The sequence below is a fragment of the Pristiophorus japonicus genome, chromosome 8 (assembly GCF_044704955.1).
Source record: "Pristiophorus japonicus isolate sPriJap1 chromosome 8, sPriJap1.hap1, whole genome shotgun sequence".
NCBI lineage: Eukaryota > Metazoa > Chordata > Chondrichthyes > Pristiophoridae > Pristiophorus > Pristiophorus japonicus.
The window spans coordinates 53897399-53924587 of NC_091984.1; the positions used below are offsets into that span (position 1 = coordinate 53897399).

Consider the following 27189-nt stretch of genomic DNA (forward strand, 5'->3'; position numbering starts at 1 on the left):
TCGCCGGGGAGCAAGCGGAGGTCGGGGGGCGCATGTGCCGAGGTCCCAGCACTGTTTTCAGCGCAGAGATCTGTCTCCGCCCCCCACAGCTCATGCTGCGTCGTGCCCAGCTCCAGAGGACCTGCAGGGAGTCGGAGAATAGGTGAGTTTTTTTTAGGCGCACTTTGTGGCGCGAAAAATGGGCGTCCAGGTCGGGGCTGCGCTGTTCTAGGCGCGGCCCTAAACTTGGGCCCTATGTTTCTATCTCAGGCTGAACCTCAACATCCTATCGGAGCTCAAAGTGAGCTACCGACCCCATATCCTCTCGATCACAAAGAGGGCCTATATCCGCTCCGGCCTTAGCCCATTTGCCACTGAAAATCTCACCCAAGCACTTGTCCCCTCTCATCCTCTACATTTCATAAACTTCAGCTCAGCTAGAACTCTGCTGCTCATCCCACACTAAGTCCCACTAGCCTATACTTCAGTGCTCACTGATCTAAATTGGCTCCCGGTCACCCAATGCAACCAATTTAAAATTCTCCTTTTGGTGTTTAACTCCCTCCTGGTCTCACCTCTTCCTATTGCTGTAACCTCCTCCAGCCAAACCCGCTCCAACTATCTGTTCCTGTGACTCTGGCCTGTTGTGCATCACCCCCCAATCTTTACCCCACAGTTGGCAGCTGTGCCTTCAGCTATCTAGGCTCCAAGCTCTGGAATTCCCTTTCTAAACCCCTCTGCCTCTCCACTTCCTTCTTCTCACAATGCCCAACTCTTTACCAACAAGCTTTTATTCACCTCTTCCAATATAGCCTTCTATAATTTAGTGTCCTTTTGTTGTTATGTATTTGTGACATTGGGACATAGCTCTATTTAAAAAAGAAGTTTTTGTTGTACAAGAACTAGTGTAATTGATTATAATAGAAAATGTCAGGTAAGCTCAGTGGTGGTACTTTCCGAGTCAGAAGATTGAGAGTTCCAACCTCATTCCAGGATTTTAATATCTAATCTAGGCCGACAATGAGAGAGTGCTACATTGTCGGAGGTGTCATCTTTTAGATAAGACATTAAACCAAGGCCGTGTACGCCGCTTCTGGTGCATGTGAAAGAGCCAATGGCATTATTTTTATGGAATGGTTGAGTTTAAGAAAAGAAACTGAAAAAAAGGGAGAACATGGGTACTTGACTGGGGAAAAAAAACAAATTATATAGAGAGTGTAAGAGAAAATTGGCATTAGGGGTATAAGCGAAATAAGGTTTAAAGTGCCGGCTTCTACATTGGCTCAGCAGAAGGTGTAGAAGATGTGTGGCTGACCTCACATTCTAACATATTCCAGCACCAAGGACCCAGAGGCCTCTGATTCAACATTGATGTACCAAAACACCAGATAACATTAAGGTACGCTAAGAATGACGGATGATGATTGCGGATTCTAAACAAACGGATGTATGCTGAGTATCACTCCTCTCGAATGCGATTCCGAAACAATCGCTGCTCCACAAAGGAATGGAGATTGGTGCATGAGCATAGGAGCAGCCAACCTGACGATTAAGACCAGGGGAGGAGTCACCCCTTATGTCATCACCAACCCTAACTTCTGTTTCAGGCCCATGGGAAAAATAGACATAAATGGATACTACATACATCTGGAGACAACGGAAATTATCCAAAGAACAGTCATGGATACCCTCCGAGAAGGGTACAAGGAGGCGGTATGGGAACCGCAAGGAAAACAGATACCTGAATTAAGTGAGGAACAATTACAATTGGTGCAAGGAATCCAAAACCAAAGACGACAGTATATCCGGCTGATGGAAGAAATAGACAACCTACAAAGAGACACTAACGCGATGCTGGCCGACCAGCTTTGGTACTCAAAACTGTGGAACATTGGACTTAATATTCAGATCCACCAATGGATAAGGATTATATCACATGTACTTGTAGTAATACAGGGCCTGGTCCTGATGGTACTGGTAGGGTTAACCCTGTGCACGAATTAAACAGGCCAAACTACACGCTAGGGCACGCACTATGAGTAAGACAATAAGGGACGAAAATTTTAATAGTCCTGCAGGAAGGACTTGCTTATATAGCCCTGCGGGAGAAGTCACAGGAGGTCCTGAAGTTTGGGAGATGGCCACACAGGCGAATGGACATATCTGGAACTTGCCCACAGGGAAGTAGTTTCCGGGGAATATGGCCTACTTGGCGTATAGCCAAGGGCCAAAGGGGGGAATTGTAAGAGAAAATTGGCATTAGGGGTATAAGCGAAATAAGTTTTAAAGTGCCGGCTTCTACATTGGCTCAGCAAAAGGGGCAGGTGGTCTGTGGCTGACCTCACATTCCAACATATTCCAGCACCAAGGACCCAGAGGCCTCTGATTCAACATTGATGTACCAAAACACCAGATAACTTTAAGGTATGTCCAGTCCGACAAGATAAAAGACTCTGTGAAAAGACTCTAAACAGACTTTTAGGCGCTATGTACGATCAACAAATTTTAACCCAATGATGTCATCCCAGTTAAGGTCTAAAATTTGCCTCGAGGTCTTGGTCCGTCAATCCAAAATATTACTAATAAGGTAATCCAATTAGAGATCAAGGGAGGTTGTGCCGTGGGGGGAGAAGGGATCTATGAAATGTATAAATGATGTACAATTTTGCTATTCAGGGAACATCTCCACTCACAGGCGGCTGTGATGAGAAGTGTTCCTGGATGTCCATAATTAAAGATCGTTATACCTTGCCATCCGTCTTCGTCTAATACTTCGAGGGCTACTACACAAGTTGGGACGAGCGTCGACCCTTTATATCAAAGGGCCTGCTCATGCAAAGCCTTCCTTTTTTCCCCTTCAATTTGGTGCTGCGAGCAGAGTACAAGAACTTCCCGAACGGAACAATGATCCAGCTTTTGGGGTGAGTATGTTTAATTTACCACCTTCAAGTTAGAGCTGTGGCATTGTAAACCGGGAGGGAAGGACATTTGTACAAAAACCCATCTGTAGCAGGTCCCAGAGGGACGGAGACAGAGGACAGGGATGATCTAGGGGTGGGAGGGGGTTAAAAGGCATACTCTGAAACGCGCGCGTGTAGGAAGCGCAGCAGTGTGAGGGTACGACGCAAGGGAAGACATATGGACGAGACCTATTGACCCAAGCGGTACGAGCGCACGGACGAGACATACTGACCTGGAAACGTGGCAGTACAGGTGTACGGCGCCAAGGGGAGACATATAGACGACGTCCTGCATCCCAAACATGAATTAAAGGGAATGCCCAAGACCTCTACATCTTCCCCAAAGTAAGATGGGTAACCCGGCCAGTAAAAAGGCAAATAAAACCAATGAGGGAACAGGAACCCAGGCCAGCAAAAAAGAGGAAGAATGTAACTGGGGACCAAAAGTGTAAAATACCGTCCCTGCAGTACAGACTTACACGAGGCACATGCTGAAGTCAAGGTCACTCTGGACCTGCACCTTTATTTCACAGCTCTCGAATGCCTCACTTGCCTGAGACCTGTCTTTATATACCGGTGTGGAACAGGTATGCAGTGTCTCCTGGTGGTAAGGTATGCTTGTGGTTACAGGTCATTATTAGTTACAGTCATGTATAGCATGATAAGGTACAGTTATGTACAGTAATGTGAGATACATGACATCACCCACCCTAAGGTCTTATTGTCTTTATAGATTCAGTCTCTCAGGTGGTCTACGCTCTCGCATGGAGCGTCTTAGTTGTGGTTTAGTTGTTTGCCTTGGTGCGTGTTTTTCTTTCGGTATGATTGTGGGTATCTCGCCTGGGCTGTCTGTTGAGATAGCCCTTTCCTCAGATTGTTCCCCGTCTGTCCACCAGGTGTGGCGCGAGTTCCGCATTGTAGTCTGCCTCTGGTTCTGCAGTGTTGTTGGTGAATCTACTTTTTACTTGGTCTACATGCCTCCGGCAGGTTTGGCCATTGTCCATTTGTACCACCAGGAGCCTGTTTCCTTCTTTGCCTGCTACTGTCCCTGCAAGCCATTTGGGACCCCTGCCATAGTTTAGCACAAACACTTTGTCCCCCATCTCATTCCACCTCCCCCTCGAATTTCGGTCATGGTACGCAGTTAGTTTATGGCGTTTTGCCTCAACGATTTCATGCATGTCTGGGAGGATTAACGAGAGAGAGCCTGGTCTTTAAGGTCCGTTTCATCAATAGTTGTGCAGGGGGAACCCCAGTCAATGAATGCGGACGAGATCTGTATGCCAGCAGCAGTCGCGACAGGCGGCCCTGCAGCGTGGGACCTTGGATTTTAAGCATGCCTTGTTTAATGATTTGCACTGCTCGCTCCGCCTGGCCATTGGAGGCCAGCTTGAACGGTGCCATCTCAACGTGATTTATGCCGTGGTCAACTATAAAATCTTGGAATTCTGCGCTGGTGAAGCACGGACCATTATCACTGACCAATATGTCAGGAATTCCGTGCGCTGCAAACATGATTCCAAGGCTCTCCACAGTGGTGGAGGTGGTGCTCGAGTTTAAAATGGTGCATTCGATCCACTTTGAAAATGCATTGACGACTACGAGGAACATTTTGCCCATGAATGGGCCCGCATAGTCTACATGCACCCGCGACCACGGTTTGGTGGGTCAGGGGCTCAGGGGGGCCTCCCTAGGGGCATTACTGAGTTGGGCACAAATGGTGCACCGTCGGACGCAGAGCTCCAAGTCCGCGTCAATGTCAGGCCACCAGATGTGGGATCTAGCTATGGCCTTCATGAGAACGATCCCCGGGTACTCGCGGTGGAGCTCGCGAACAAATGCCTCACTGCCTCGCAGAGGCATAACTATTCGGCTGCCCCACATCAGGCAGTCTGCCTGTAGTGATAGTTCATGCATGCACCTATGGAAAGGTTTGATCTCTTCGGGGCAGGCATCGCGAGCCTCTGCCCAGTCACCAGTTAAGACACATCGTTTAACTAAGGATAACGTGGGGTCGCTGGTCGTCCAGGCTCTGATTTGGCGAGCGTCATGGGCGAACCTGTGGACTCAAAGGCATTGATCGCCATGACTATCTCAGTCCTGTTCGTCAGACCCTTCAGTGGTCGCCAGGGGTAGCCTGCTATCTGTGACGGCAGTTGTCTGTGCCTGGTCTGTGCCTTATTGTGTAGTCGTAAGACGCCAGCATGAGTGCCCACCGCTGAATGCGCGCCGAGGCGTTGGCGTTTATTGCCTTGCTCTCGGATAGCAGGGACGTGAGGGGCTTGTGGTTGGTTTCTAACGCGAACTTGGCCCCGAAAAAGGTATTGGTGCATCTTTTTGACACCATACATGCACGCGAGCGCCTTCTTCTCCAACATACCGTACCCGCATTCCACCCGCGAAAGTGACCTGGAGGCATAAGCAATGGGTTGTAATTTAGCTGCACCATTGACATGCTGTAAAACGCACCTGACCCCGTATGCTGACTCATCACATGTAAGAACTAGCTTTACACCTGGATCAAAAAAAGCCAAAACACAGTTGGAACATAGAAGGTTGCGTGTCTTATTGAAGGCGCATTCTTGGGCGTCCCCCCACAACCAATCGCACCCCTTTCGGAGTAGCACGTGGAGAAGCTCCAGCAGCGTGCTTAAGTTCTGCATAAAGTTCCCAAAGTAATTGAGTAGCCCGAGAAAGGCGCCCAGTTCCGAGACATTCCGGGGCCTGGGTGCCAGACGAATTGCTTCGGTTTTGGAATCCGTTGGGCGGATTCCATCAGCGGCAATCCTTCTACCCAAAAATTCAACCTCGGACGCGAGAAACAGACACTTGGATTTCTTAACTCTTAGGCCTACCCGATCCAACCGCTTTAGTGCTTCCTCCAAATTGTGGAGATGGGAGTCGGTGTCCCTGCCCATAAGTATGTCACCTTGAAACACAACCGTCCCCGGGATGGACTTGAGAAGACTCTCCATGTTGCGCTGGAATATAGCAGCTGCCGACCTGATGCCGAATGGGCATCGATTGTACATGAAAAGGCCTCGTTGTGTGTTGATTGTGGTGAGTAGCTTAAACTCTGTCAGTTCTTGCGTCATGTACACAGCTGTGAGGTCTAGTTTCGAGAAAAGTTTTCCTCCAGCCAATGTGGCAAATAGGTCCTCCGCTCTGGGCAGCGGGTGTTGGTCCTGTAGGGAGACTCTGCTTATGGTAGATTTGTAATCCCCACAGATTCATACGGATCCATCAGGCTTCATGACTGGGACAATGGGACTTGCCCAGTCGCTAAATTCCACGGGTGAGATAATGCCTTCCCGCAGAAGCCTGTCCAGTTCATGTTCAATCTTTTCCCTCATCACATAGGGCACAGCTCTAGCCTTGTGATGGACTGGTCTAGCATCCTGTGTGATGTAGATTTTAACTTTAGCCCCTTTGAAGGTGCCCACACCTGGCTGAAAGAGATGTTCAAATCGACTTAGAACTGTTGAGCAAGAAGTCCGTTCCTCTGACGACATGGCGTGAACATCATCCCATTTCCAATTTAGTTTTGCCAGCCAGCTTCTCCCCAGCAGTGCTGGGAGATTTCTGGGGACAATCGACAGGGGAAGTCGGTTCACTGTCCCTTTGTGTGTGACTGAGAGCACGGCGATGCCAAGGACTGGGACGATTTCTTTGGTATAGGTCCTTAGTTTGGTGTCGACCCTTGTGAGTTTTGGTCTGTTGCTTTTGTGCGGCCACAGCTGTTCAAATTGTTGAGCGCACATGAGAGATTGACTCGCCCCCGTATCCAGTTCCATGTTCACGGGTATCCCGTTGAGTAGGACCCTCATCATTACTGGAGGCGTCTTGTTGTAAAAACAGTGTCCATTGATCGTGTTGACCCGCTGTACCTCGGTGTCCCAGGCACTGTCCCCACCAACTTCTGGTCCACTTTCCGACCCTTCCGATTCGTATACCAGCCGATCTGCTGTTTTTCTACACATGCGGGCCAGATGCCCTGTAGAGTTGCAGTTTCTGCAAACGGCATGCTGAAATCGACACCCCCGTGGCGAGTGCCTTCCCCCACATCTCCAGCACAGACCGCTTCCATTGTTTCCGAAGGATGAGCTGCGTCTGGCTGATCTCTCTTGAGCTTCTCTCAGTTTGTAGTTGATTGCTCGCATTGTGGGTTGATGAGGTGTGAACGGCCGTTCATGTGGCCCTTGATGGCTTCTGGCGCCACTGCCTGCTGTTGAGGGCCTGCTCTCCTGCCTTTGTGTGTGTGTGGGGGTAGCGGCTTGTTTCACGCTGTGAACCCCTTGTTCCGATGTTTCGTTAGTTGTCGTACCCGCAGTGTAGATCAACAACTTCTTCTCCTGCCAAGAATGTCTGTGCAACCAGTGCTGCTGCCTCTAGGGTCAAATTCTTGGTCTCTATGAGCTTTCGAATATGCCTGCGTAGCCTATTCCTTCAATAAAAAAGTCTCTCAGTACTTCTCTCCTTAGTTCATCAGAGAACTCACATAAACTAGCCAGCCTCCGAAGTTCCGCCACAAAATCGGGTATGCTCTGGCCCACACAGCGTTTGCAGTTGTAGAACCTGTGTCTGGCCATGTGTAGGCTGCTCGCTGGCTTCAGGTGGTCTCTTACCAGTGTGCTCAACTCTTCAAACGACTTGCTTGCTGGTTTCTCAGGTGCCAGCAGGTCCTTCATTAAGGCGTATGTTTTCGAGCCACAGCTGGTCAAGAGATGGGCTCTTCTCTTGTCTGCCTTATCGTTGCCTAACCAGTCTTTAGTTACAAAGCTTTGCTGGAGCCTTTCTATAAAGTTCTCCCAATTATCTCCAGCATTGTATTTTTCATCTGAGCCATTGGTCACCATTCTGTGATCCCGTAATTCGTCGCCACTGTAAAGTCCTGTCCCTGCAGTACAGACTCACACGAGGCACATGCTGAAGTCAAGGTCAGTCTGGACCTGCACCTTTATTTCACAGCTCTCGAATGCCTCACTTGCCCGAGACCTGTCTTTATATACCTGTGTGGAACAGGTATGCAGTGTCTCCTGCAAGTGCACCCCTGGTGGTAAGGTATGCTTGTGGTTACAGGTCATTATTAGTTAGTCATGTATAGCATGGTAAGATACAGTTATGTACAGTAATGAGAGATACATGACAAAAAGGGTCTCTACTAAATTTGCTGGGCAAAAAATACGCAACATTAATGGAAGAAATGAAACGGAAAGGGTGGCAGCCCGAGGATACCCCGATAGACAGAAAAAATGGTGGGATAGTCAGACCAAACACAAGGTTGAAATGGCCCAATAATTATCCTTACCTGTTAACGGGAACAGGTAAAATAAATAGATACCCACACTGAATTGATTCAGGAGTTAAAAACTAAAATAACGGAATTAGAAAAGGCTGTAAAGGAGAACAGACAAACCCTACTGTGTGCATCAGCAACACCTGACTCAAAAATAAACCCCCCCAGTACCCCAAATATACCCCTCCCTGAAAGAGGTACAGGCAGGGGAGCCCCAAGATAATAACGGGACTCAGGAAGGGCCCCCGGCATATGACAGATACGTACAGGTAGCTCCCGTACATACTACCACCATCCCTGCACACAGGCAGCAACCCAGTCACGTCGCCATACAAGAAGTTCCCCTCACCCTGCATGAGAGACAGACACTGCTAAAAGATTTACCCACCCCCAAACCAAATAGCAGAAATACAGAATTCTGGCAAAAGGTTGAGGAAATGTTCGATGCACATAATCTAACCCTAGGAGATGTACATGGTCTGGTAAAGGCCAAAACCGGAAATGTAAACTGGCAAAGGGCTAACCAAACCGTGCAAAACGGCAACTGGATGACGATGGGAAACCTGATAGCGAGATCCATTACAATGCGGTGGTAACCCAGGAACACTGGGAAACGCAAAGGCCCGTGGCATACTATTCAACGAAACAAAGACCGATTGTGCAGCGTTGGCAGTGAAGGCCAGCGAGCCTATAGTGATGACCCGGCAGGTCATCTGACATTACTTAACATAGGAAGGTTAAGAACCGTATCTGACGCATGGCGCGCCAATTGGGAAGTGATGCTCTTACCCCCAAACGGCGCCGTGACTATAATAAAGAATAATGGGAATAATCCTACAGGATGGATAGTCACCGAAGGTAAACAACACCAGTGTGGTCTCACGGGAAATGAGGGGGAAGGGAGTCACATTAGCGAAACCCTGTTTGAAAAGTCAGATATGGACCTCTGTGAATGGATCCCGTCGATATGTAGGCGGAACCCCACGAACAGGATGGGCAGTGATGGACAACAATGGACAAGTCAGGAAAAGGGGACCCTTTGAGGGAAACCTATCAGCTCAGGTAGCGGAATTGGTAGCCCGCACCGAAGCATTAAAACTAGCAGCAGGGAAAAGGGTCAACATATGCACCGATAGCCGTTACGCCTATGGAGTGGTACATGATTATATGACTGCTTGGAAGAGGCGGGGTTACGTGACATCGGGAGGGGGACCCATTAGGTACAAAGAGATAGTTAAGGAATTGGTAGAAGCATCCCTCCTCCCTCAGGAACGTGCAGTGATAAAAATTAAAGCTCATCTAAAGATCACGGACAGACACCAGCAGGGAAATGCCTGGGCAGACGAAGCTGCCAAACAGGCAGCCGAATTAGATATGACTAGTAATGCCCCGATTGGCTGATGTATCACCCAAACGGAGGAAGTAAACATACTCAAGTTAAAGGGAGAATCCACCCTGCAAGAAACAGAAGGGTGGGAACAAAACGGAGCTAAAAAGGGGGGGTGGATGGAGTTTGGTGGAAAAATGACAATGTAGTGGCCCCAGAATGTATCCAACAGAACCTATTGAGTCTCTACCATGGATACACCCATACCGGTAGGACCGGCATGATGAACTCCATGTCACGATGTTGGTGGTGGAAAGGAATGGGTCGAGACATAGAAACCCATTGTAGGAAATGTATAACATGCGCTAAACACAATCCGGGGAAAAAGATAAAGGTCCGGCTGGGACACCAAACTCGCCCAAAGGGCCCCTGGGAAGCCTTACAAATAGACTTTACTGGGCCACTGCCTAGCCAAAGAGGAAAAACGTACTGTCTGGTAATAATAGACCAATTTACAAAATGGGTAGAAGCCTTCGCCATTAGAAACTGCACCGCTGATACAGTAGCTAAGATCCTGGCCGGGGAAATAATACTCAGGTGGGGAATGCCATTACAGTTGGACTCAGACCAGGGTACATGTTTTACGGGAAAAATCATGAAACAAGCTTGCGCCCTGTTAGGGATTAAACAAAATTCCACACCCCATATCACCCCGAGTCTTCCGGATTGGTAGAGCGAATGAATAGGACCTTAAAAACAGCACTGGCTAAGACAATCGAGGAGACCGGACAGGGGTGGGTTGAGTTACTACCATGAATCCTAATGAAATTAAGATCTACCCCTAACCGGACTGACCCCCTTTGAACTAATGACAGGAAGAGCCATGAGGCTGTCAGAAGTGCTGGTTACTGGAAGTAATGATGTAGGGCCCTACAAGGATAAGATACGGAGGTTCGTGATGAAACTCTGTAAACAATCACATGAATTACGAGCACAAGCCAGAGACCAACAAATTATTAGGGATCTAGAAAGGGACATGAAGGAATAAAGGGTTCAGCTACCTCAAATAGGGAGCCGGGTCATGGTAAAGATAAATCCTGAAAGACCTGGATTCTCACCAAAATGGACCGGACCCCACCAGGTGATTATGGTTAGTGACACATGCGCTTGCATAGACATGGGAGGTGTTGGCAAATGGAAACACTGGACCCAGTTGAAACGATTTGGATCCTAACTAACCGGTAGCCACCGGAAATATTGTGTTTTACAGGATCCTATCCCTCCTTGGAAGCGAAACATCCACTGATGAAGAAAGTAACAGACCTCAAGGCCTATATTATAAGATGTCGGAAAACGTTAGCTGTGATCCCGATTCAAAAACCCTAATGGTGGTAGTAGGCACAACTGTAGATTTAAATTGTAATATTGGACTAGCGGGCATAACAAAACTTAACAGAGATTCCAACCGACAGTGGGAGTGGAACAATAACAAGGGCATAACATTAGCAGTAAATGAGACCACAGTATGCTTCGTGTTAGAAGAAGAACGAGGAAGTTGCACTTGTAGGGAGGGGATAGATACGGTGCACGCTGGTCTTCACTCAATTCTCAGGAAGGCCACGACAAAGGGATACCAGGTGGAAGATATGTCCGGCCTCCCCGTGCGTGGGTATGGACCAGTGGTGTTGTGACTTCCTTGTCCGAGATAGACCCCCTACCGCTGCCCCGACAATCATCCTGGGGACAACAACTCTTCCCAGCACAACCACGCAAGCCCCCCCCGCCCCCCATGCCCGTCCATAAAGACTGGAGCCAAAGGGAGGTGAGTAGTAAAGGAATCTAAGGAAAGGATATATATTGGGGTGCGTCAGCGACTACTTACGGTAGTCCTAAACCTAACGGATATCATCCTTCCTAGCTTCTGTGGGAATGAAACTATAAGTCTATACCAGAACCTGACACAACAGATCCTCAAAGGCCTGGAATCCACTACCCTGAGATTTAATGTCAGAGAGGGAACAGAACAAAGTCGAACGAAAAGGGGACGACTGGAAACACTAGGCACGGGTTATGCGGCGGGGCTTGCAACGATGAATTCCATAGATCTGTATGCAATAGACGACAGGGTTAACATCTTAACGCAAATCTTAAGGGGTTTATTAGGGAGGGAAATAGATAGCCAAGCCCTACAAGCACAGTTGGGAGATGGCGTGAAAGGGGAACTGTTACAAGTGGCCCACACATTACAGGAACATGCCAAGACCATAAATTTGATCCATGCAATGGGGAACGGCCTAAGTAAACGATTACAAGCTGAGATAGTTTGCTCCGGGGATGGGGCCTGGATACTGAGTGAAGTACAACATTATCTGGAGCAACTCCAGAATGGGTACGTACCAGATTGGATCCCGAACGGCATATTTAATAATTGGACTCTAGACAAAAACATGAACAACACGTGCAAGGTACGGAAAAATAGTCACGCATGGGTGCCAAAATTTAGATGTATTACTGGACATGTGAATATGATCGGATTCGTGTTATCAATACCACAGTATAACGTAACAAAGCGAGACCCTTTATAACAAACCGACAATATCGGTGAAGTAAGAAACTGAACAAGGTTGCGTAACCATCAACCCTCCAGACAGGTGATTAAAATTAACAATAGAACCAAAGGCATTGACATAACTGACTGCTATAAAAATAACCAAGTGGTTTTATGTCGAGGTGCGCTAAGAATGACGGATGATGATTGCGGATTCCAAACAAACTGATGCATGCTGAGTATCACTCCTCTCGAACGCGATTCCGAAACAATTGCTGCTCCACAAGGGAATGGAGATTGGTGCGTGAGCACAGGAGCAGCCAACCTGACGATTAAGACCAAGGGAGGAGTCACCCCGTGACATCACCAACCCTAACTTCTGTTTCAGGCCCATGGGAAAAATAGACATAAATGGATACTACATACATCCGGAGACAACGGAAATTATCCATGGAACGGTCATGGATACCCTCCGAGAAGGGTACAAGGAGGCGGTATGGGAACCGCAAGGAAAACAGATACCTGAATTAAGTGAGAAACAATTACAATTGGTGCAAGGTATCCAAAACCAAAGACGACAGTATATCCGGCTGATGGAAGAAATAGACAACCTACAAAGAGACACTAACGCGATGCTGGCCGACCAGCCTTGGTATTCAAAACTGTGGAACATTGGACTTAATATTCAGATCCACCAATGGATAAGGATTATATCACATGTACTTGTAGTAATACAGGGCCTGGTCCTGATGGTACTGGTAGGGTTAACCTGTGCACGAATTAAACAGGCCAAACTACACGCTAGGGCACGCACGATGATCAAGACAATAAGGGACGAAAATTTAAACAGTCCTGCAGGAAGGACTTGCCTTATATAGCCCTGCGGGAGAAGTCACAGGAGGTCCTGAAGTTTGGGAGATGGCCACACAGGCGAATGGACATATCTGGAACTTGCCCACAGGGAAGTAGTTTCCGGGGAATATGGCCTACTTGGCGTATAGCCAAGGGCCAAAGTGGGGAATTGTAAGAGAAAATTAGGGGTATAAGCGAAATAAGGTTTAAAGTGCCGGCTTCTACATTGGCTCAGCAAAAAGGGCAGAAGGTCTGTGGCTGACCTCACATTCCAACATATTCCAGCACCAAGGACCCAGAGGCCTCTGATTCAACATTGATGTAACAAAACACCAGATAACATTAAGGTATGTCCAGTCCGACAAGATAAAAGACTCTGTGAAAAGACTCTAAACAGACTTTTAGGCGCTACGTACGATCAGCAAATTCTAACCCAATGAAGTCATCCCAGTTAAGATCGAAAAGTTGCCTTGAGATCTTGGCCTGTCAATCCAAAATATTACTAATAAGGTAACCCAATTAGAGATCGAGGGAGGTCGTACCGGGGTGGGGGGGTGAAGGGATCTATGAAATGTATAAATGATGTACAATTTTGCTATTCAGGGAACATTTCCAATCACAGGCGACTGTGATGAGAAGTGTTCCTGGACGTCCATAATTAAAGATCGTTATACCTTGCCATCCGTCTCCGTCTAATACTTCGAGGGCTACTACGCGGGTTGGGACGAGCGTCGACCCTTTATATCATAAGAACATAAGAATATAAGAATTAGGAACAGGAGTCGGCCATCTAGCCCCTCGAGCCTGCTCCGCCATTCAATAAGATCATGGCTGATCTGGCCGTGGACTCAGCTCCACTTACCCGCCCACTCCCCGTAACCCTTAATTCCCTTAATTCCCTTATTGGTTAAAAATCTATCTATATGTGATTTGAATACATTCAATGAGCTAGCCTCAACTGCTTCCTTGGGCAGAGAATTCCACAGATTCATAACCCTCTGGGAGAAGAAATTCTTCTCAACTCTGTTTTAAATTGGCTATCAAAGGGCCCACTCGTGGGAAGAGAAGCCTTCCCATTTTCCCCTTCAGAGAGATAAAAAATAAACATTGTCCAGATTAAAATGGAACAAAAAATTGGCAAATAGAACCACAGATCACCAATGAGAAATATTTAAACTGGAGACAGAAAGGCTATAAATCAAGTATATTCCAGTATAAAGACTGGGGTTGCATGGATGAATGAACATGGTGATTAGATTAAGTTTGTAACTAAAGAAATAACATTTAGTGCTGGATAATAGAATCATACAGCACAGAAGGAGGCCTTTGGCCCATCATACCTGTGCAGTCTCTTTGAAAGAGCTATCCAATTAGTCCCACTCCCCTGCTCTTTTCCCCATTGTCTTGCAAACTAGTACAGGTTGAACCTCTCTTATCTGGGACTCCCTTAAACAGCACCACCCCTCATCTGGAACCATTACTGGCCGCCGGGTGGCACATGCGCAGAACGTGGCCCGTGAAAATCTTACTCACCAATACAATCTTTCTCCTCGATCAGCTGCCTCTTCCTCGTCGCCCTGCTGGAACTCCTGCAGCCACAGTCCTCGGACCGGCCGCTCCTCCCCACAGCGCTCCCTCCGGGGGAGGGGGGTGCGGGAGAAATCAAGCAGACTCTTCGGGGCCCGCCAGCTCTTCTGGGGCCCCCTGCACACTGATTGATTGGAACGACAGTCAGTCAGCCAATCGGCGCGCACACACACACTGACCACAGCAGCACCCCAGCCCAGCAACAGCACTTAAAGACACAGTCCACCCAAACACGTGACCTCCCCATAACCGGCAAAATCCCTCATTCGGAACAGGCCAGGTCCCGAGGGTGCCAGATAAGGGAGGTTTAACCTGTATTTATCCAATTCCCCTTTAAAAGTTGCTATTGAATCAGTTTCCACTACACTTTCGGGCAGTGCATTCCAGATCATACCTGCTGCATAAAGAAAATTCTACTCATCTCTCCTCTGGTTCTTTTGTAACTACCTTATTTTGTAACTACAGAGGATTTGTGTCCTTGGTTACTGACCCTCCTGCCAGTGGAAATAGTTTCTTATTTACTCTTTCAAAACCCTTTGTAATTTGGAACGCCTCTATTAATTCTCCCCATGACCTTCTCTGCTCTAAGGAGAGCAACCCCAGCTTATTTAATCTTGCCACACAACTGTTCACTCGAGTAAATCTCCTCTGCACCCTCTCCAAGATCTTGACATTCTTCCTAAAGCGTGGTGCCCAGAATTGGACACAATTCTCCAGCCAAGGCCTAACCAGTGAATATGTCGAGAAACCAACTAGAGAGCTGGCCATCCTAGACTGGGTGATGTGTAATGAGAAGGGACTAATTAGCAATCTTGTTTTGCGAGGCCCCTTGGGGGAAGAGTGACCATAATATGGTAGAATTCTTTATTAAGATGGAGAGTGACACAGTTAATTCGGAAACTAGGGTCCTGAACTTAAGGAAAGGTAACTTTGACGGTATGAGGCGTGAATTGGCTAGAATAGACTGGCAAAGGATACAAAGGGTACAAAGGGTTGACGGTGGATAAGCAATGGCAAACAATTAAGATCACATGGATGAACTCCAGCAATTGTACATCCCTGTCTGGAGTAAAAATAAAACGGGGAAGGGGGCTCAACCATGGCTAACAAAAGAAATTAAGGATAGTGTTAAAACCAAGGAAGAGGCATATAAATTGGCTAGAAAAAGTAACAAACCTGAGGACTGGGAGAAATTTAGGATTCAACAGAGGAGGACTAAGGGTTTAATTAAGAGGGGGAAAATAGAGTGCGAGAAGAAGCTTGCAGGGAACATAAAAACTGACTGCAAAAGCTTCTATAAATATGTGAAGAGAAAAAGATTAGTGAAGACAAATGTAGGTTCCTTGCAGTCAGATTCAGGTGAATTTATAATAGGGAACAAATACTTTGGTTCTGTCTTCAGGAAGGAAGACACGAATAACTTTCCGAACGTATTAGGGGACAGTGGGTCTAGTGAGAAGGAGGAACTGAGGGATATCCTTATTAGGCAGAAAATTGTGCTGGGAAATTGATGGAATTGAAGGCTGATAAATCCCCGGGGCCTGATAGTCTGCATCCCAGGGTACTTAAGGAAGTGGCCCTAGAAATAGTGGATGCATTGGTGATCATTTTCCAACAGTTTATCGACTCTGGGTCAGTTCCTATGGACCGTAGGGTAGCTAATATAACACCACTGTTTAAAAAAGGAGGGAGAGAAAACGGGTAATTATAGACCAGTTAGCCTGAAATCAGTCGCGGGGAAAATGTTGGAATCAATCATTAAGGATGAAATAGCAGTGCATTTGGAAAGCAGTGAAGGATCGGTCCAAGTCAGCATGGATTTATGAAAGGGAAATCATGCTTGACGAATCTTCTGAAATTTTTTGAGGATGTAACTAGCAGAGTGGACAAGGGAGAACCAGTGGATGTGGTGTATTTGGACTTTCAAACGGCTTTTGACAAAGTCCCGCACAAGAGATTGGTGTGCAAAGTCAAAGTGCATGGTATTGGGGGTAAAGTACTGACGTGGATAGAAAACTGGTTGGCAGACAGGAAGCAGAGAGTAGGGATAAACGGGTCCTTTTCAGAATGGCAGGCAGTGACTAGTGGAGTGTCGCAGGGCTCAGTGCTGGGATCCCAGCTCTTTACAATATACATTAACGATTTGGATGAAGGAATTGAGTGTAATATCTCCAAGTTTGCAGATGACACTAAACTGGGTGGCAGTGTGAGCTGTGAGGGGGACACTAAGAGGCTGCAGGGTGACTTGGACAGGTTAGATGAGTGGGCAAATGCATGGCAGATGCAGTATAATGTGGATAAATGTGGTTATCCATTTTGGGGGCAAAAACACGAAGGCAGAATATTATCTGAATGGCGTCAGATTAGGAAAAGGGGAGGTGCAACGAGACCTGGGTGTCATGGTTCATCAGTCATTGAAGGTTGGCATGCAGGTACAACAGGTGGTGAAGAAGGAAAATGGTATGTTGGCCTTCATAGCTAGGGGATTTGAGTATAGGAGCAGGAGGTCTTACTGCAGTTGTACAGGGCCTTAGTGAGGTCTCACCTGAAATATTGTGTTCAGTTTTGGTCTCCTAATCTGAGGAAAGACGTTCTTGCTATTGACGGAGTGCAGCGAAGGTTCACCAGACTAATTCCAGGGATGGCTGGACTATCATATGAGGAGAGACTGGATCAGCTGGGCCTTTATTCACTGGAGTTCAGAAGGATGAGAGGGGATCTCATAGAAACGTATAAGATTCTGACGGGACTGGACAGGTTAGATGCGGGAAGAATGTTCCCGATGTTGAGGAAGTCCAGAACCAGGGGAAGTTGTCTTAGGATAAGAGGTAGGCCATTTAGGACTGAGATGAGGAGAAACTTCTTCACTCAAAGAGTTGTTAACCTATGGAATTCCCTGCCGCAGAGAGTTGTTGATGCCAGTTCATTGGATATATTCAAGAGAGAGTTAGATATGGCCCTTATGGCTAAGGGGATCAAGGGTTATGGAGAGAAAGCAGGAAAGGGATACTGAGGGAATGATCAGCCATGATCTTATTGAATGGCGGTGCAGGCTCGAAGGGCCGAATGGCCTACTCCTGCACCTATTTTCTATCTTTCTATAAAGGTTTACTATAACGTCTTTGCTTTTGTATTCTATGCCTCTTTTTATAAAGTCCAGGATTCGGTATGCTTTAAAAATAAATAAAACAACCTCATCACCTTCAAAGACGTGTTTAGGTACACCCCGGGTCTCTGTTCCTGCACTACTTTAAATTTGTTCCATTTTGTTTATATTACCTCTCCTCATTCTTCGTTGCAAAACGCAACACTTCACACTTTTCTGTATTAAATTTTATCTGCCACATGTCGACCCATTTCACCAGTGTCCATCAGTGATTAAAAATGAAAGCCACGACAAATACAAAAAATAAATGGAAGGATAAAAGGAGATTAGAGAAGCTAAGAAGTGATACAATTAGCAAAAAAAAGGGTAATAAAAGTTTTTATTTATGCCCATCCTTATTCGCCCCGAGAAAGTGGTGTTTGACCTTCTACTTAAACTGCTGTAATCCTGGTCAGAACAGTCCTCCCACAATGGGGTTCGGTAGAGTATTCCAGGACATTATAGACACATTTGTAGTAAGAGAATAGAAAAAAAATAGGGGAGGATTGCTGGATAAAAGAGGCAATCTTGTAGTGGATAGTGAAGAATTTACATATTTCTAAGTACTTTACCTCAGTTTTCACAGTTCAAGTGGATTTTGAGATTGTAGAACCATTAGAGGAGGTTATTATTAGTTAACAGCAACGGTATTCAGTGTCTTATTTTTTAAATCAGATTTGTGTAAAGCTTAGTTTAATTAGAAGTCTTTCATGTGGAACTAAGCTTTCAAGTGCCACTAGCAAGTTAATCTACAACGTCCTCAAAAGAAGTCAAGGTGTTTTTTGTGAGGAAAGATCTCTCCCCTCCAAATCCATGGTGCATATTTCTTATTAAATTACTGCTATGCAGATACTTAGAATAATTCAGTTTTACTGTAACACAACATAAAACCTTGGAAGGTGTATGCTACCAATATATTATCTGCATTACTGCATAATTTCCCACTGTTTTAAAAAAACTTATTTTCTTATTTCTATTTATGCTATAATCACAATTTTAAAACTGTTCAATTCAAAACCAAAAAAGTTAAGAATGCGTTTTCCAATTGCGACTGACTTTTTAAGGAGCTCTGAATATATTAATTGGGGCTCACATCACTTAAAAATAAGCATAATAGTACAGCATCAGAGACACAAATATATTCCAATTATATTAGTAGCATGAGTGAAAAAATGTCTTACTTTAAAAATTGTAACACAAAACTTGTAATGCAATTCTGACTGTATTATACTGCAATAAAATGAAGTTTCAAAAGGCGATCAAAATTGCCAAATAGCAACCACATGGAACAGTAATTATTAAATTAATTCATAAATTAAAGGCATCCAAGACACCAATAGATATCGAATATGCAGGTCAGCAAAAGTGCTTTCCACTGGATATGCTGCCATTTTTCTTGTTATGCATAAATCGATTACAATGTTGGAAGACGAATTATTTCAATACTTTTACTTTAACTGCATTTCACTGTGGACTTAGTTCAGAACTGAAATGTGCTTCCACCTGCTGGACATTTCACGCCAACAGCAGCAGCCAGCAATAGGCTGACTTTTGTATTGGGCTTCTCTTCATAGCTAGGCCCAAACACTTCATTCAGATTTCTGCAAAGAAAACGATCAAAATAAATAAATAATTACGAAGATTACATCAACCGATTACAAACGATAAAACAAGTACCTCTGTTAGTCACCCCAAACCCGAGCTTTACTTTTCTCTATAAACCTTCCGGCAGCGCTTACTGCCCAGCACCGGCACTGACCCAGCTGCATTCTGGGAGGCCCGCCTGGCCACACTGCGCATGAGCGCGCCGCACAGCACGCCGGGAGTTGTAGTCGCAGCAGTTGGTCGGGGGAATAATTAACCGTTTGTGATGCTGGCCGAGCTGCGCTGACACGCTCTTTACTTTTAGCATATCACAATTTGATACTGAAACTGTCGTACAGATTATGAGGAAAATACCTTGGAAAGCAACGTGAATTTCCGCGAGATTTTGCTGGCCTTTGATAGGGAAACTGTGACCCACGCGGGCGGCGGGAGCGCGAGAGTGAGAGATGAAGGGTTAAAAAGGCGCGCGAGGGAGCGAGGCGGGAAAAGAGCACGAGAGGCAGCTTTAAAAAAGCGCGCGATTGAGCAGGTGGGAAGGAGGGGCGGGGAGAGGTTTAAAATAGCTCGAGGGGGCACGGGAGCAGGCGAGAGCGCGGGAGGTAAACAGCGCGAGGCGACAGGTGGCAGAGCGACAACAGGTAATATATATAGAGAGAGAGTAAAAACGGGAAAGAGAGAACAGGTGAGAAAGAAAAAAAAAAGATGAGAGAAAACAAAAACAGTTGAGAGAGACCAGGTGAAAGAGAGAGAGAGAGAGAGAGAAAAATAGGAGACAGAAAAAAGGTGTGTGAGAGAGAGAGAGAAAACAGATAATAGAGTGAGAGAGAACAGGTAATAGTGAGGAAGAGAGCAGGTAATAGAATGAGAGAGAACAGGTAGTAGAGTGAGAAAGAGCAGGAAATCGATTGAGAGAGAACAGGTCAAGGAGTGAGAGAGAGAGGTAATGGAGTGAGAGCGAGAACAGGCAATGGAAAGACAGAAACATAGAAAATAGGTGCGGGGTAGGCCATTCGGCCAATCGAGCCTGCACCATCATTCAATAAGATCATGGCTGATCATTCACCTCAGTACCCCTTTCCTACTTTCTCTCCATACCCCTTGATCCCTTTAGCTGTAAGGGCCATATCTAACTCCCTCTTGAATATATCCAATGAACTGGCATCAACAACTCTCTGCGGTAGGGAATTCCACAGGTTAACAACTCTCTGAGTGAAGAAGTTTCTCCTCATCTCAGTCCTAAATGGCTTACCCTTTATCCTTAGACGATGTCCCCTGGTTCTGGACTTCCCCAACATCGGGAACATTCTTCCTGCATCTAACCTGCCCAGTCACGTCAGAATTTTATATGTTTCTATGAGATCCCCTCTCATCCTTCTAAACTCCAGTGAATACAGGCCAGGTCGATCCAGTCTCTCCTCATATGTCAGTCCTGCCATCCCGGGAATCAGTCTGGTGAACCTCCGCTGCACTCCCTCAATAGCAAGAATGTCCTTCCTCAGATTAGGAGACCAAAACTGAACACAATATTCCAGGTGAGGCCTCACCAAGGCCCTGTACAACTGCAGTAAGACCTCCCAGCTGCTATACCCAAATCCCCTAGTTGTGAAGGCCAACATACCATTTGCCTTCTTCACCGCCTGCTGTACCTGCATGTCACCTTTCAATGACTGATGTACCATGATACCCAGGTCTCATTGCATCTCCCCTTTTCCTAATCTGCCACCATTCAGATAATATTCTGCCTTCGTGTTTTTGCCACCAGAGTGGATAACCTCACATTTATCCACATTATACTGCATCTGCCGTGCATTTGCCCACTCACCTAGCCTGTCCAAGTCACCCTGCAGCCTTTTAGCGTCCTCCTCACAACTCGCACCGCCACCCAGCTTAGTGTCATCTGCAAACTTGGAGATATTACACTCAATTCCCTCATCCAAATCATTAATGTATATTGTAAATAGCTGGGGTCCCAGCACCGAGCCTTGCGGCACCCCACTAGTCATTGCCTGCCATTCTGAAAAGGACCTGTTTTTCCCGACTCTCTGCTTCCTGTCTGCCAACCAGTTCTCCATCCACGTCAGTACATTACCCCCAGTACCATGTGCTTTAATTTTTCACACCAATCTCTTGTGGGGACCTTGTCAAAAGCCTTTTGAAAGTCCAAATACTGGTTTTCCTTGTCCACTCTACTAGTTACATCCTCAATAAATTCTAGAAGATTTGTCAAGCGGGATTTCCCTTTCATAAATCCATGCTGACTTGGACCGATCCCGTCACTGCTTTCCAAATGTGCTGCTATGTCATCTTTAATAATTGATTCCAACATTTTCCCCATTACTGATGTCAGGCTAACCGATATATAATTACCCATTTTCTCTCTCCCTCCTTTCTTAAAAAGTGGTGTTCCATTAGCTACCCTCCAGTCCATAGGAACCGATCCAGAGTCGATAGACTGTTGGAAAATGATCACCAATGCATCCACTATTTCTAAGGTTACTTCCTTAAGTACTCTGGTGTGCAGACTATTGGGCCCCAGGGATTTATCGGCCTTCAATCCCATCAATTTCCCAAACACAATTTCCCGCCTAATAAGGATTTCCTTCAGTTCCTCCTTCCCACTAGACCCGCGGTCCCCTAGTATTTCTGGAAGGTTATTTGTGTCTTCCTTCGTGAAGACAGAAGCAAAGTATTTGTTTAACTGGTCTGCCATTTCTTTGTTCCCCATTATAAATTCACCTGAATCTGACTGCAAGAGACCTACGTTTGTTTTCAGAAAATAATAGAGAGAGAGAGCAGGTAACAGAGATAGAGAGAAGAGGTAATGGGGAGAGAGAGCTAATGGAGAGAGAAGAGCTAATGGAGAGAGAAGAGGTAATGGAGAGAGAGAGAGAAGAGGTAATGGAGAGAGAGAGAGAAGAGGTAATGGAGAGAGAGAAGAGGTAATGGAGAGAGAGAGAGAAGAGGTAATGGAGAGAGAGAGAGAAAAGAGATAATGGAGCGAGAGAGAAAGAGAGAGAGAGAAAAGAGGTAATGGAGAGAGAGAGAGAGAAGAGGTAATGGGGAGAGAGAAGAGGTGACAGAGAAAACGGGTCTTAGAGTCAGAGAACAGGTAATAGAGTGAGAAAGAGAGTAGGTAATAGAATGAGAGAGCAGGTAATGGAGTGAGACAGAACAGGAGTAGAGTGAGAAAGAGCAGGTAATGGAGTGAGAGAGAACAGGTAATGGAGTGAGAGAAAACAGGTAATGGAGAGAGAGAGAACAGGTAATGGAGTTGGGGTTCAGGATGGAGTTGGTGTCTAGGGAATAGAGTTTGTGACGGGGGAACAAAAACAATGGCTTCGGTTTTCCCAATATTCAGTTGGAGAAAGTTTCTGCTCATCCAGAAATGGATGACGGACAAGGAGTCAGACAATTTAGGGACCGTGGAGAGGTCGAGAGAAGTAGTATTGAGATAGAGCTGGATGTCATCTGCATACATGTGGAAACTGACGCTGTGTTTCTGGATGATGTCGCCAAAGGGCAACATGTAGATGAGAAATAGGAGTGGGCCAAGGATAGATCCTTGGGGGACACCAGAGGAATGATGCGGGGGCGAGAAAAGAAGCCGTTGCTGGTGATTCAATGGCTATGATTAGATAGATAAGAATGGAACCAGGCAAGTGCAGTCCCACCCAGCTAAACGTCAGAGAAAAACTGGAGAAAGATGTGAGGTCAGGGCTAGAGCTGGGGGCTTCCTTAAAGGAAGTTTGGCCCGATGGGTAAAGGAAAAGAAGGGAAGAGGCAGAGGCAGCCAAATGGATGGTCTCAACCTTAGAGACAAAGAAGTTCATGAGCTCCTCATACTTATTGTCAGAGGTGAGGGTGGAGACTGGGGAGAGCGGTTTAAAAAGACGGTTAGCAGTGGAGAATATCTTTACATTCTAGAATAATTCTGGAAGAGTGAGCAATTTGGGCAGACGAGAGCAGGACCAGCCAGATCTGGTGGTGAATGGCTAAACCAGTTCTCTGCCATATCCATTCACGTCTACTTCCCTTGAACTTAAGGGAGCAAAGATCAGGGCTGTACCAGGGGAGACGACCAGGGTGAGAGAGAGTAATTGTTTTAACAGGGACGAGGACATCAAAGGTGGTGGTGAGGGTGTGATTGAGCATATCAGTAGCTGCAGAGATGAATGGAGGGCCAAAGGCTGGACAGTTGGGAGTTGATAAGTGCAGTTGTAAGAGAGTCGGGAGTTTTTTCCAGGAGCGGACACAGAAGGAGGTAGGGTTGCTGGGGGGTTGGAAGGGGGATATTGGTGGAGAGCAATATGAGGAAGTGGTCAGAGATGGCCTTATCTGCGATTGACACGATGGGAGTAGCAAGGCCACGCGAGATGGCAAGGTCAAGGGGCTGGCCTTGAATATGATTTGGGGAGTTGACATGGAGGGAGCGATTAAGGGAGGACAGGAGGCGAGTGAATTCAGAGGAGAGGTAGCATGGTGAATTGAGATGGAGGTTGAAATCACCGAGGATGAGAATTCGTTCGGTGCAGGGGCAGAGGGAGGAAAGTAGTGAAGAAATATCGGTAATAACATTTTTATGGTACTTGGGTGGGCGGTAGAGAACGAGAATTTTAAATGAGAGGTGAGAGTGTAGTGTATGAAATGATACAATGAACTCCGTACTGTGAGCCAGTGACTAGGTGTAACTTGGTCAGTCTTTAATGGCTTCCAGAAGTGAAGATACGAAGGTGAAGTTCAGGTTATATACCGGGCCTGGTACGAGTGTACCTATGACCCTAGGACCTCCGACAGTAGTGCCCCCTGTTGGTGGGCAGACCTTATGTACATAACATCATTTCCCGCTCCCCCCCCCCCCCAGTTCTTGGCACAAGTCCATATTACAAGTTCAGACGGTCCGGAGCCCTTTGCTCCCTGGTTGACCGTCTCAGTACAATCCCAGTGCTTTCCGAGTCTCTCACGACTTGGGGCTGGGTGTGGACCACAGTGGGTTCTTCTGATGGCTAGACGTGAGTTGGTTGGTCGTCTAAGCTCGCGGTATCTGCCAACTGTTCCAGTTCGTAAGTGTGTCTTAACTTGATTTGATCAATGTGTTTCCTGCACATCTGCCCATTCTTGAGCTTAACCATGTACACCCGGTTACCCTCCTTATCCGTAACATTGCCCGGGAGCCACTTGTGCCCTTGACCATGGTTAAGTACATACACTGGGTCATTTACAGATATGTCACGTGACACTGCGGCGCGGTCGTGATGCCAGTGCTAGCGTTGACGTCGGGTTTTAACATGATCATTAAGGTCAGGATGGACTAGAGAGAGCCTGGTTTTAAAGCCTCTCTTCATCAATAGTTCCGCAGGAGAGAGCCCGGTGAGCATGTGTGGCCTTGTCCTGTAACTGAGCAGTATGCGTGACAGGCGTGTCTGCAAGGAACAGTGAGTTACACGTTTCAGACTCTGCTTGATGGTTTGAACTGCCCGCTCCGCTTGACCATTGGACGCGGATTTGAACGGGGCTGACCTCGCGTGTTTTATGCCGTTGCGTTTCATGAACTCTTGAAACTCCAGGCTCGTGAAACACGGCCCGTTGTCGCTGACAACAATGTCTGGCAGACCATGTGTGGCAAACATGGCTCTCAGGTTCTCAATGGTGGCAGTGGAAATGCTGGATGACATGATCACACATTCTATCCATTTGGAGTATGCATCCACCACCACAAAAAACATTTTACCGAGGAAAGGGCCCGCAAAGTCGATGTTGATTCTAGACCACGGTTTGGATGGCCATGACCACAGACTGAGTGGAGCTTCCTTTGGCGCATTGCTTAACTGAATGCAAGTGCTGCACTGATGCACGCATGACTCTAAGTCCGAGTCAATGCCAGGCCATTAAACATGGGATCTGGCGATGGCCTTCATCATGACAATACTGGGATGTGTACTATGTAACTCCCGTACAAATCTCGCCCTGCCTTTCTTGGGCATTACAACACAATTACCCCACAGTAAACAGTTGGACTGGATGGAAAGTTCATCTTTGCGACGGCTGTACGGTTTGGTTTCATCACCCATTTCCTTGGGGATGGTCGACCAGTCCCCGTTAAGAACAGAATGTTTTACAACCGATAGGGTCGGATCCTGGCTGGTCCAGGTCTTAACTTGTTGAGCAGTGACAGGTGACCCTTCCCTCCCAAAGGCATCCATGACCATGAGTAGCTCTGTGGGCATTGGTGTTTCCACCTTTGGTGTGAGCAACGGTAACCGGCTCAATGCATCAGCGCAATTGTCAGTGCCTGGTTTATGGTGAATGACATAATCATAGGCAGATAATGTCAACGCCCACCTCTGGATTCCTAATGACGCGTTGGTATTGATACCTTTATAAGAACATAAGAATTAGGAACAGGAGTAGGCCAGCTAGCCCCTCGAGCCTGCTCCGCCATTCAACAAGATCATGGCTGATCTGGCCGTGGACTCAGCTCCACTTACCCGCCCGCTCCCCATAACCCTTATGTTCCAAGAACAACGATATAAGCGGCTTGTGATCGGTTTCCAGCTCGAAGCGAAGCCCAAACAGGTACTGGTGCATTTTTTTTACCCCATTAACACATGCTAAAGCCTCTTTCTCTACCATGCCGTAGGCTCTTTCCATCTTGGACAGGCTTTGAGACGCGTATGCAACTGGTTGTAGTTTGCCTGACTCATTGGCTTGCTGGAGTACGCAGCCGACCCCATAGGATGATGCATCACAGGTCAAAACTAGATGCTTGCATGCGTCATACAGTACCAGTAGCTTGTGGGAACACAACAGATTTCTAGTCTTCTCAAAGGCTCTGTCTTGAAGTTCACCCCACACCCAGTTGTCTCCTTTCCTGAGCAGCTTGTGCAAAGGCTCTAATACTGTGCTCAATTTGGGTAAGACGTTACTGAAGCAGTTGAGAAGACCCAGGAACGAACGCAGTTCCATCACATTCTAGGGCCTGGGCGCATTTTTGATGGCCTCTGTTTTCGCATCTGTAGACCTGATTCCGTCTGCAGCAATCTTTCGGCCAAGGAATTCGACCTCTGGTGCCATGAAGCAGAGAGTCGGGATAAACGGGTCCTTTTCAGAATGGCAGACAGTGACTAGTGGGATGCCGCAGGGCTCAATGCTGGGACCCCAGCTATTTATAATATATATCAATGATTTAGATGAAGGAATTGAGTGGAATATCTCCAAGTTTGCAGATGACACTAAGCTGGTGAGCTATGAGGAGGATGCTAAAAGGCTCCAGGGTAACTTGGACAGGTTAGGTGAGTGGACAAATGCATGGCAAATGCAGTATAATGTGGATAAATGTGAGGTTATCCACTTTGGTGGCAAAAACACGAAGGCAGAATATTATCTGATTAGGAAAAGGGGAGATGCAACAAGACCTGGGTGTCATGGTACATCAGTCATTGAAAGTTGGCATGCAATGCAGGTACAGCAGGCGGTGAAGAAGGCAAATGGTATGTTGGCCTTTATAGCTAGGGGATTTGAGTATAGGAGCAGGGAGGTCTTACTGCAGTTGTACAGGGCCTTGGTGAGACCTCACCTGGAATATTGTGTTCAGTTTTGGTCTCCTAATCTGAGGAAGGACGTTCTTGCTATTGAGGGAGTGCAGTGAAGGTTCACCAGACTGATTCCTGGGACGGCAAGACTGACATATGAGGAGAGACCGGATCGTCTGGGTCTGTATTGATTGGAGTTTAGAAGGATTAGAGGGGAATCTCATAGAAACATATAAAATTCTGACGGGACTGGACAGGTTAGATGCAGGAAGAATGTTCTCGATGTTGGGGAAGTCCAGAACCAGGGGACACAGTCTAAGGATAAGGGGTAAGCCATTTAGGACTGAGATGAGGAGAAACT

At 46.7% G+C, this 27189-nt stretch overlaps 2 protein-coding genes across 4 annotated transcripts in view; one reads left to right on the plus strand and one right to left on the minus strand.

Annotated features, from left to right (window-relative positions):
* Positions 1-19469, minus strand: part of dmap1 (DNA methyltransferase 1 associated protein 1) — a 100672-nt gene extending 81203 nt beyond the window's left edge. The window contains exons 1-2 of one of the 2 annotated variants that reach the window (XM_070886076.1): positions 19372-19469; positions 14496-14673 (exon numbers count right to left, since the gene is read on the minus strand). The gene's annotated coding sequence lies outside the window, so the exon portion shown is untranslated. The remainder of the gene's footprint in view (positions 1-14495; positions 14674-19371) is intronic. The other variant, XM_070886077.1, reaches the window with a different exon arrangement.
* Positions 19470-19841: 372 nt separating this feature from the next.
* zte38 (zebrafish testis-expressed 38) overlaps positions 19842-27189 on the plus strand; it is a 144859-nt gene continuing 137511 nt past the window's right edge. The window contains exon 1 of one of the 2 annotated variants that reach the window (XM_070886082.1): positions 19842-19937. The gene's annotated coding sequence lies outside the window, so the exon portion shown is untranslated. Of the gene's footprint in view, positions 19938-25685; positions 25873-27189 lie in introns of those variants that run through there. The other variant, XM_070886083.1, reaches the window with a different exon arrangement.